The sequence below is a fragment of the Narcine bancroftii genome, chromosome 6 (assembly GCF_036971445.1).
Source record: "Narcine bancroftii isolate sNarBan1 chromosome 6, sNarBan1.hap1, whole genome shotgun sequence".
Taxonomy (NCBI): Eukaryota; Metazoa; Chordata; class Chondrichthyes; order Torpediniformes; family Narcinidae; genus Narcine; species Narcine bancroftii.
This window is the reverse complement of record NC_091474.1, coordinates 191091116-191103510: the sequence shown is the minus strand read 5'-3', so window position 1 is coordinate 191103510 and position 12395 is coordinate 191091116. Positions and strand designations below refer to the sequence as shown.

Sequence of the window (12395 nt, the reverse complement as noted above, 5' to 3'; positions counted from 1 at the left end):
TTCAAGTGCTGAAGGCCTGGACAGTAGTGGAGTCAAGGACAAGATGGCACAACTTCAGGATTAAAGAGTGCACATTTAAAACAGGGATGCGGAGAATTTTCTTTTGTCAGAGTGATGAACCTCTGGAATTTGCTGCCATGGGCAGCTGTGGAGGCCAGGTCATTGGGTGTAATTAAGGAAGAGATTGAATAGTCAAGGTATCAAAGGTTATATGGAGAAAGCAGAGAACTGGGCTGTGAGAGAAAGGATCAGCTCATGATGGAATGACAGACCACAACCCAAATGGCCTATTTCTATTCCTATTATCTTATGGTCTAATATTTTATGAGGAAGATGGCAAATGAAACAAAAGCGAAGCAACTTCTGAGAGCATGAGTTATTTTGTTTCTCCCATTGATCTGTTTTTCAACAATGCAAGGAACATGAGCTTGCATTTAGAAAAGGAAAATCATTAAACAACTTTTTTTAATTGATTTGAGATTTAGTATTTGTTCCAAGGAGAGAGGCCATTAGATCAATAATCAAGGCAACTGATATATTGTCTTTGTTAATAAATTGTATTCTAACAGCAGATCACTTTATCATTTTATCTCATCCCTTCCCACCATCAAGGGAAGGAAACAAGTTCTTTCAGGTGAAGTAGCAATTCACTTGCACTTGATCCAATGTAGTTCAGTGCATTCAGTGTTCACGACAATATCTCCCTGCACTGCAGATACCAAATGATCGCTTCATAGAACAGCTTTGTACAGTCAACAAATTTTCCAGTTGCTGTCATTTTAATTCTCCATTATGGTTCCACCTCAATCTCAGTGTTAACTTGAGGAAAAGTATCTCATCTTTTGAGATCGCATTACTCAGGACATAATCCTCAAACAATTTCAGAAAATAAATCTTTCTGGTTTGTGGCAGAACAGACCACTTCTGTTAACAGGTCACCCATCCGTCATATTAACTCACATTTTTTCTCTACAGATGCTACACAATCTTGGTTATTTCCAGCATTCTACTTTATTTCTGATTTCTGGTAATTGCACTGCATTGTTCCATTTTCTTTAAAACATAGAACATTAAAGCATAGCACAGGCCCTTCAACCCATGATGTTGTGCCGACCTATATAAACCACAATAATCAATTTATAACACTGATAACCCTCTGTTTTACTTACATCTATATGCCTATCTAAGTCTTTTGTATGTCCCTATTGTTCAAGCCTCCACCATCACCCCTGGAATCTCTATTTCAACCTCCTCCAGGCAATCTGCTGCGATTAAAAGTTTTCACTTCCTCTTTCACCTGCCACCATTCTACCTTCCCTGCACCTTAAAAAAAAATCTTTGGTTTAAAACTTTTCCAAGTTCTGATGAAAAAGTATTGACCTAATACGTTAACTGTTTTCCCTCCTCACAGGTTCTGAGTATTTCCAACATTTTTCTGTTTTGCTTTGATTAAATCTCAGTGTCCAATCCCCAATCTTAGGCCACTTACTTGATCTCAGTCTTGGGCTCCAACTCTGATCTTTATTCACTTATATCGTCTCTATCCTTTCCTCTCTGCTGCTGCTGAGCTTACAGTCAGATTGTCCTCCCAGCCCCAGTTGAACCACTCTACCATCCTCTTATGGGACACATATGATGTCACAATCACTCACCTCTATCTCTCTCTCTACTGACCAAAGCTCACCCATCGTGTTGTGACATTCGGCCTCTGCCCTCCTTCTCCTTCAGTCCCTGTCATCTCTTTCTCACAGATGAAAATGTAGTAGTGCCACAATGATTGAAACAATCATAAACGTGCCATCCAGTCATAGAGCCTCTTCATTTCAAAACGTTATGAAGCCTGTCACAGTGGAAGGTGAAGTTAGATAGGGTACTAATGGAAGCATTTATTTTTCAGGTTTAGCCCAAACCTTTTTTGTGACAACATGATTCAAAACCAGCGTGGAAATGGTTGCATCATTCTTCAGCAATCAGGCCATCAAGATCATCTACACATCACTATTCTCACTTACAGTAGATTACTGGAAATATTTTGCTGCTTTTATTGGATGTAGGCTTTGTTTCCTCCAAATTTTAAGTAAACATTGTTTTCTGAGTGAATTTTCTCAGAATGTTGTACAATGGTTCCTTTGTTGTGCTCCAAGATTTGCTCCCTAACTTTCTTCCAAAGCATTAATTATCACAGAGCTCAGGGATTTGTTGCTATATTCCCACACAGAGCATGGTTTATGTTTCTGAAAAGGAATGTTACTACATCCTAATAATATTTATTGAAACTCTTTGTTAGTAATTTCAGTGGGGGCTTTCCTGACATTTTCTAATATTGGTCGGAGATTGGAATAAACTTCTGGAAATGGTAAAAAAGAGATTTGGGAACCCCTGCAGTAATCTGCCATTCTGTCTAAAATATGCCATGTTCCTACTTTCAAATGATCCATTAAAGTATTAACTACAGTATGTTTAATTCATTTACCTATTACATAATCATTGAAAAAGCAGATATTTATTTTAAAATAACTTACATAAGATACAAAATGATAGAATTGGCAACAAAAGCATTGTTTGGGACAACAATGTTATACCGCATAAATATTCAGCTTAAAGTAATGCTGTATCAACTTTTAACTTTTGAGTTCTCAAAAGCACAATCTTGAAAATTTCATTTTGAAGTTTCACTGATTCATTATTGGAATTCTGATGGATTTCAATAAAGCAGGTCTTACTATAGTATTTTTTCTAAATTAAGATCAATCTTTTGTTTTAATACACTTCCCATTGTGTTTCCATGGGACTTCATTTTTGCATGGATCTGCTGCTCCGTATTAATTTACAATGACAGTAATTTACAAATTCATTTATTTTAATTTGCTTGTAGCCTATTTCTGAATTATTAGAGGTAAGCAGTCAAATAAAGAGTGGGAGAGACAGGAGTTTCCACAGCACTCATCAGTAGGTGAAGAGGGAGACCATAAGATCTGGTTAGTCTGTCAACACATGGAGCAAGCGCTCTCAATCCCCATTAGTGACCTACACTCATCGTGCCTTCCACGGGATGGTTCAGGGTCCCACATCTGGGAGCAGTGTAGCTATACTATTCTCCCTGGCCTGCCCAACACCAGCCCTCACAGACAGTCTCTTGACATTGAGTCATTGTGATGAGGGCACCAGATTTCCAGCACAACAGCAGAGAGGCAGGGGTTCATGGCAAGTATTCAGACTCAGTTTCTAGCACAGTAGCAATCACAATTACCCCTCTTTCTGCTGACCCTTCTGGTGCTCTCTTTCCTGAGAGCATATCCCAACCATTAAAGTAATGTACCAATGTAATTTATGCAATTTTTATTGCCTTTCCTTATGGCATAGAAATTGCTCCAAACTAGGGGTTTCTGGCATTTAGAAAGCATTGTGGATCACCATAACACTTCTTAACAGAAGTATATCCTGCGAGCTCTGTGGTGATATGTAATTACACCACTAGGTCACCAGAGGTCATCCCGGTGACCTTGTATATAAAGCAGTCCAGAGCTACAGTCTAGCCTTCCAGGTTTGTCTGTGGAGAAAGAAGAGCTTTCCCGCCTCTCATTAGCATGAGAATGGTCCTTGGGGCTTCTGCATAATGCCCATGTTTTCCACAGCTGGAACAGACATTTTCTCTGGCAGGGCAGAGGGCTCTGGGGTGCTTTCTTTGTCTACTGAAAAAGCACTTGGGACCCTCAAGGTGCTGCTGCTCCTGTGAATTCCTGTGAGGCAGCATACTTTTCTTTTCATGGGGCTAGACACCAGCAGTGTGATGTTTGTCCCAGCCCCAGGATCCTGTGAGTACTCCAATTCTTTCCTGGTGCTTTCTAAAGCTTCTGCAATAGTCTCTGCCTCATCTAGCCCCACCATTCCTTTCTCCAGCAGTTCTCCAATTTAACCCCTATATTTTAATAGGAAAGTGGATATATTAGTTGCAGTAAATATCAACAACCTTTGTTGACTGTAGTTTAAAAAAACATCCTTTATTTAATTTTTAAAGCATGTTTTGATCATGTTTTTTGTGAGTGATAATATTGATGTAGATTTTTTTCGGGCTCAGTCATGAGGACAGCTCATCCTGAAGATCAAATCTTGTTACGCCCAGTAGCCTTCAGTAATAACCTGATCTCAGAGGCTGGTTGCAATTCATTTTCAGACCCATGCATTTGGGTGATGTTGATCTTCATTCAAAAGGTAGATGCAGAGTTACTTTTCTTTATTTCGCTGCACATTTCTCTGAATTTAGTGGAAGTTTAGTGTATTTTGAAATAAGTAATTTTTTGTAAATATTAAAAGAGTCACAAAATTACCTAAGGTCCAGTTTGAAATAAGCATGTAAAGGATTCCTACATTTTTCTGATTCACTCAGTTATGCTTCTCAACAATTATACAAGTACAGAGATTCACAAGGATGCTGCCTAGATCAAAGGCTTTTACTTATGGGAGAGATTGCTTGTTTCCCCTGGAACAAAGGAGGCTGAGAGGTGACCTGATAAATACAGGATTGTGAGAGCCAAAGATGGAGTAGAAAGTGAAAAACTTTTTTCCCTCCTTGGAAGTAGTATCGAACACAAGAGGACATGATTTTAAGTGAAAAGTAGGAAAATTCCCCCATGGAGAGTGGTTAATATCCTGCTAGAGAAGTGGTAGAAACAGATAATACTCATACATTTTGTGACAGAATATAGATATATTTTTGGGAGATAAATTGGGGTAAAGTTTTTAGTGTAGGTCACATACAAACACTTTAAAACAGATCTTATTTAAAATACTGGAGCTCTGCTAATGCTAGACAGAACCTTTGCAGAAGCTTTGCAGAGTGCCCAAGAGACTTCACTAATGGATTCTTGTTTACAAAAAGGCAACAGATGAAAGAACTTGGCGGAGACGCATTCTTTCTGGAATGGAACTTTCTGGAATGTTCTAGGAAGGTCATGTGGTTTTGCAAGCAGAGATAGGTTTTCTCTCTCTATCAGAACAACAGAGACAGAGATTAGTTCTATAGTTTTACAGTCAGCAACAGCAACTGGGACTGGAGCAGGACAAACTGGCAAGCTTGTGGAAAACCCCATTTGGAAGACCAGTTGTGAGTGCTTAGGCCATCCTGGTCAAAGTCCTTGTGGTTCATGCAAGGAGAGAGGACTGGCTATCTAATGTTTCATTTGAAATAAGAGAAGCAAAAGAGAACTCTGTGGTGGCCTGAAAGAAAGAGGTTATCATCTAGAGAACTCTGAGGGGACAAGTTTCTTCAGAAAGACACTGAAAATTAAAAAAAGGAATCAGTTGTGGGTGTCGGCGAACAACAAATCTTTCTCTTAAAACCAACAAGAACCTTCCTGAGCGGTAAAAAGCCTGGTGAACTTTATAAATCTTAAATACTGTACACAGTATAAGAATTGCTTGCAACCAGTGAACTTGGAGGTCTGAGAAGTGAGACTGGACTGTGAATCAAAGAACTTTTCTGAACTTACACACACATTACATACACGTGCGCTTAGAATCAGAAGGGGATTTAAGTTAGGTTAGTTAAGTCAATAGTGAAAAGTTAGAGTGTGATTCTGTTTTCATGTTTAAAGATAATTAAAAGCAACTCTTGTTTAAGTAACCATTTGTCTTGGTGAATATCTATTGCTGCTGGGTTTTGGGGTCCTCTGAGCTTGTAACAATTTAAAGACTCATTTACACCGATACTTAAATACACAAGTCGTAGAAGGCAAATGTAGGCAAATTAAGCCAATGTATGGGGGCAAAAAGTTAACATGGAGGTGGTGGGATGAAGGAACCATTTCTGTGCTGCACACTTTGTGGCTGGCTCTAAGGGTGTCAGCCCATACGGCTTTATTGCCCAATAGCAGCCGCCCAGTAACAACATATTTCACTGTCATGGATAAGGAACAGATCACTTTCAAGGACATGCATATTCTGGTCAGTAAGAGATATGCCAGGAGGAAAATCCTACACATCAGGGAACTGAAAGAACATTCCTGAAACCATCAAAAGAATGCAGCATGAGTTGACTACAGTGGTTTTCTCGACCAATTAACATATTATGAAGCAATAATTAAAGAAATTTCTTGATCTCACAAAATACATGAAGACAATTCATTGCATGAAAGCATTTGTAAATAAAGACCTGAGATTTCAAGTGAGTTGCCACTAACTAGGAGATATAGAAACAATCATTAACGTAATTGGACCAGTGATTCATTCATTCATATGTTGTCTTCAGTGCTACTGGATGTGTACAGTTTGATGTAGGGGTTTTATGTATTAAATGGCCTGTCCAAGCAGATTACTGTTACAAGAACATAAATTCAGATGTAAGGGCAGGAGAAGCTCCTCTGACCTGTACCACTATTCCTTTAAATTGTAGGCAAGCTGATCTTGAACTCACTCTTCTCTTGCCTCTTCCGCATAGCTCTACACTCACTCAAAACCAAAAAATTCGGACATACTGGCATGACCATCAATCAACCATGTGCAATAACTTGCACTTATCCAAATTTTAATTCTTCCCACATCATTGTCAACTCCCCCTGATTCCACCACTCACTTTCACACCAGGGTGATTTACAATGGCCAATGCACTTATGAATCAGTGAATCTTTGGGATGTCGAAACAAACTAGTGCTCTGAGGCAGAAGCTTTACCATGACTCCTACATGTGGAAAAATCTTCTGACTTGCATTGGGAATTTTACTTCACAACCTCTCCTAATGCTTCACTGCACTGCAGTTAGGAAAGAGTGTCAGCCTTTAAAACCAGTCTTCAATGGCGGTGGAACTGCAGCAAGCCAAACACTAGCTACCATGGAGGAAGCAGCGGCTTCTGAGAGAAGCTGAAATACTATTGTACTTTCCTCTGCTCAAATGGGGTGAGGTTATGGATTGTGAGCAGGGACATTCCCTGGTGGTCTTCTTCTTCCTCCTATTCCCCTTCGTGCTACTAATCTTCATATTCATCCCCATGAACCTCAGGCTCCAGGGCTCCTGGCTGCCCTTCTTTGATTATTGTCTGCTGGCTATAGTTTACTGCACTGTTCAATGACAGAAATGCTTGGCAAGCACTGTGGAATTTTAATTCTTATTCCCCATTAGAAGATTTTTTTTGGCGGTGGGGGGGCATTGAGTCTGTGCTGGCTCTTAGAGCAATTCCATTCTCCCACTTGCTTCCCTGAAATATATTTTCTCACATATGCTCATTAACATCCATTGATTCTACCACCCAGCTCCACTAGGAGAAACATACAGTAGCCAATTAACCTAACAACCACCATATCTTTAGGGTGCAGAAGGAAAGTGGAATAGCCAGGGGGAATCCATGTAATCATAGAAGGAATTGTCAATGTCCAAACCACAGCACCTGATATCAGAATCGACTCAGGCTGCTGGAACTGTATGTAGCCTCAATACCTGAAGCTATCAAACCCACAGATGGTTCTGTACTGGTGGAGGCAACAAGGTGCAATCATAACTGTTGAGGTTTTTTTTTACTCTCTGATCCTAGTACTTGCATAATCTCCAATGTATATGTGCTCAACTCTCTCAGTTGCAGAGTGGACTAAGGTGAGGAGGAAGGGAGTAGAGAGGAGCCCTTATGACCAGAGATCATCCTTTGATGGAGCCCACCACTGAAAATGTTTGTCTGTGTTAACGTCTCAGAAGGAATGTAGCGTGTGCACCAACTGAAATCAGGAGAACACTTTTCTGTGTTCTACACAGTACAGGTTATTTCAGGAAAATTAGATTGCATAACACTAACCATGCAAGAGCCATGTGATTCAATATGAATGTTGGATCATTTGAACAAAATAAATGAATAAGCTCAAAGTAGTTTTATTCTATCTCGTCATTTGTTAGCAGCGAAGATCGTAAATGTTATGATGCACAAATTTTCCAGCATAAATTGATGGATGGTCTACACCTTGTCTCATGTTACTCAAGGCATGTTCATCCCATTATCACATCCGCTCTCACTATTTTTCTCTTAAAATGGGCATTTTCCAAATCACTTTATTAAAACTTATGCAGTTTTTGGTTGAGGTTTGGTGTCAAGCTCTTCAACATCCCCCTTTGTTAAGCTAGGTAGCAGCTACAACCACAAGCCAGGAAGGTGCCATTCCTTGGATTCTTCTCAGTTTCATCAGCTTTTTCTGCCCCAAAGACAGAGGAGAAAATTGTGTTTGGCTATTGGGAGGAAGTATTAAGATAAACCTAAGCCTCTCAGGACCTGATGTCCATCCACAAACAGTTTATCAATGCTCCACTCGTTGATCAGTATCTCATGTTTAAGAAATGTAATTCCGGCAAAGCCAACTGGTATCCAATTATTGTATATCACAAGTGACTTGATACTATAAGTAAACAAACTGTCCCAAAGGTGAAGGAGTCAGTATACAGAAGGGGTTGCAAATGGGTGCACTGTTTGAGTGCATCAAATATACTGTACATACACATTTTCCAAATAAAATTCATGATTAAGGAAAACTAGAGTTCTACAAGGTAATTAGGTGATTGAGAATAATTGAAAGGCTCTTTAAAACATTCGGTCAGGCAAAGGGAATCACTCAGCATCATATGATTCCATGTATTTCAGAAAAAAAATGGAAAAGAGGAGAAAAGGATAAATATATATTTTTTTAAATGAAACACAGTACATATATCTAAATAGGTAGTGATTTATTGCAAGGTATTGCATAAACAATTTACATACTGAGGCTTTAAGCTGGCAGACTAAAAGCTCCACACTGTTCATGATAATGTCACAAAGTCTCAGAAAAAGACACACCACAATTTCTTTCTTCTGCACCCATATACACAGATATGCCCACATTTAATGACCAAATGCCCTCCTTCTGCATTGTATGATTCTATGAGTCATGGCTGAAAGATCACAGCTGGGAACTAAATATTCATAGATGCAGATTGTATTGGAAGGTAGGAAGAGTGGGAGGGGTGGTTCTACTGTTTAAAAGTGGAATTAAATCTTTGGGGAGATGAGGCATTGGATCAGAAGATATAGAATCCTGTGAGTAGAATTAAGAAACTGTAAGGGCAAAAAGGCCCCCGATGGGAGTTGTATACAGGCTTCCAAATAGTAGTTAGGATATGCTGTGCAAATTATAATGGGTGATAAAGAAGGCATGCAAAAAGAGAAATATAGTTTAGAAGATAGGACACTACAGCACAGTACAGGCCCTTTGGTGCTCGATGTGGTGCTGACCCTTTTAAAAATACTAAACCCTCCTTACCCCTAACCCTTTATTTTTCTTCAATCCATGTGCCTAGGGTCTCTTAAATCATGGGGAATTTGAACCCGCCTATTGTAGCAACAAGTCTATGACAGATGCCATCTTACTGACTCTACACAAAGCCCTGGTAGCAAAGATGCATCAGGATGCTCTTTATCGATATAGATCAGTATTTAACACCATTATCCCTTTAAAACTGATCAGCAAGCTCCAAGACCTGGAAATCAACACCCTACTGTATAATTGGATCCTGGATTTCCACATCTCCAGACCACAATCACTGTGGATTGGTAAGAACATCTCCTGCACAATCTCTATCAGTACCGTAGCATCACAGGGCTGAGGTATAGGAGCAACAAGACTCTCATCACCAGGTTCAGAAACAGCTGCTAACCCTCCACCATCAGACTCCTCAACAACAAACTCAATTACATGTAATGTGGGCATGTGAGAAAGTGAAAAAGTTTTGGGAAGATTTAAATCAGATATTTTTTTTTAAATCACAAAAAAAAATACCAAAAAATCCAGAGAGCTAAGTAATGTAAGAAGTAAGGAATTAGGCCTCAAACTGGATGAAGCGCAAAGAAGATTTTTTATTATAGCCTTAGCTGTAGCAAAAAAAATGTATAATGTCAACTTGGAAATCCAATTTAACTTAAGACTATTGTAGATTCCGGCCGTTAAATGTAAGCTAATAAAAGTGCGTTTGTGATCCACATAAGTCTCTGAGTACTATCAATCGCATTACAATTTTATTAGCTTACTTTGGGAAACGGAATGGAAGCCCTATTGAAGCCAAGCATGCTCCAGGTTGACCCTCTGTCCCCAGAGGCCCCTACTAGTTGGAGTGCTTCCAGTCTTACCTAATGGCCACCCAAGAAGTCTTCCACTCCAACAGTCACTGGAGATGACCCCTCCTCTCCCAAGTTGGTCCCAAGGGATACGCAGTCATCAGAGACTGTGCGTCATATAAAACAGCCACCGAAGGCCTGAAGGCCCATTAAATTAGGCCTCAGAATGATGTGCTGGCGAGACACCAACCCTCTCAACATTGGCAATGTCCAGGTGAATCAGTGGACAACTATGTTCTGGAACTATGGACACTAACGAGAAAGTGTCACTATGAAGCAGTCTCAGCCCTGGTGAGAGAAGAAGAGCAAGTCTGGGATACACTAGTAGAAGGAGTGAGATCAAGGTACGTGAGACAGCGACTGCTAGAGTTGGGGAAGAAGGACCTTGCCAGTACCCTTGATCTGGAAAAATCTCTTTAACAGACCTGACTGGGAGTGGACAACCTTTCTAATGAAAGCAGCACCTTCTCAGAAGATCAGGCCTGCGGAGCGCAGCTATTACCAATACTAACTACTGTGGCCACCCGCAACCAAGGATACTACTTCTGTGGACAGACCAAACACCTCCATGCCAGATGCTGTGCAAAGGATTCCGTATATTCAGAATGTGTTAAGAGGGGACACTGGGTGAAAATCTGTCGGGCCAAGGGAAACCCCAGGAAGTTGACCACATGTGCGACTCCCGAACCTTCGTATGCCCTCTGCTCAAGCCCAGAAGTGTGGGTCCCTGCCTCTCCATGCTGTTCACCACCACCATCTTGCTGCATCTCATGACAGGAGCCATTACTGGAAGTGAAGCATCAAGGAAATCTGAAGGTGAAGCAACATCGGGAATGGCAGCCATCTTGCCGCTCCTCATGGTCGTTGCCATCTTCCCAGTCCTCGAAGCAAGATAATGTCGACAGGGAAAGCAATGCAGCCTCCGGAGTGTTGGCATCAGTCGTCCTCAACCAGGTAAAACCCCACCAGCTATACAACTTGACAATGGAGGTGAGGGTAAACGGTCATCTGATGGATTGCTTAATAGACATTGGCTCAACTGAGAGTTTTATAAACTCTGTGACTGCTCGGCAGTACAACTTAATGGTTTACCCAATGGACTACTGTATTTATCTAGTGTCACAATCATATTCAGTGATTATTCAGGGGTATTGTATACTTAACTGTAAAAGGGGGGGGAGGTTGGAATTTTTTAAGTTCCAATTGTTGTATTGGAGGTTTATGTACTTCTGTGTTGCTGGGCCTAGACTTTTTGTGTCACCTTAAAAGCGTGACCTTGGAGTACTCAGGCCCACTTCCCCCCTCACAGTGTGGAACAGAAGGTCCCAAAAGGCCGACACTACATGTGGTCTCTCCATGCAGAATATTGAACCACCTGCACCACCCCCTGTTTCAGAACCTAACCCCTGACTGTAAGTCAATAGCAACAAAGAGCAGGCAATACAGTGCAGGGAACCGAGAATCTATTAGAACCAAAACACAGTGGCTGCTTAAAGAAAAAAATAATTGAACCAAGCAACAGCCCATGGAGAGCCCAGTTGGTGGTTTTGAGAGGGGGAGAAAAGCCCAGGGTAGTGATTTATTAGAGTCAAACTATTAATCACTTCACACTCCTGGACGCATATCCCCTCCACTGAATCTTGGACATGGAGAATAAAATTGCTCAATAACGGGTCTATTCAGCCATTGACCTGAAAGCTGCATATCACCAGCTACCGATCCATTCCAAGGACCATCCCTACACAGCATTTGAGGCAGATGGACAGCTTTATCAGTTTCTGAGGGTCCCTTTTGGTATTACAAATGGGGTCTCGGTCTTCCAGAGGCAGATGAACAAAATGGAAGATAAGTACAGGCTAAGGGCTACCTTCCCCTATCTTGACATTGTCACCATTTGCAGACTTCATCTGGAGGACCACAACACCAATCTTCAGAAGTTTCTCCACACAGCCAAATCCCTGAAACTCACATACAATATCAGTAAGTGTGTTTTCTGGATTAAACATCTAGCTATCCTGGGTTATGTGGTGAAGAATGGCGTCATTGGCCCAGACCTCAAGCTTATGTCCCCCCTCTTAGACCTTCTGAACCCAAAGATCATGAAAGCTTTAAGGAGGTGCCTGTGCTTTTTCTCATACTACGTCCAGTGGGTACCTCATTATGCAGACAAGGTCTGCCCCCTTTTAATATCCACCTCTTTTCCATTATCGACTGAAGCCCAGGTAGATTTTAGCTACATCAGGAGCTTATCACTAAGGCCACCATGCATGTGTTGG

The 12395-nt window shown here is 40.8% G+C and overlaps 1 long non-coding RNA gene across 1 annotated transcript in view; it reads right to left on the bottom strand.

The window, feature by feature from the left end:
• Positions 1-1613, bottom strand: part of LOC138737693 (uncharacterized) — a 36179-nt gene extending 34566 nt beyond the window's left edge. The window contains exon 1 of the long non-coding RNA XR_011341153.1: positions 1490-1613. This is a non-coding gene — a long non-coding RNA (uncharacterized lncRNA). The remainder of the gene's footprint in view (positions 1-1489) is intronic.
• Positions 1614-12395: the final 10782 nt, after the last annotated feature.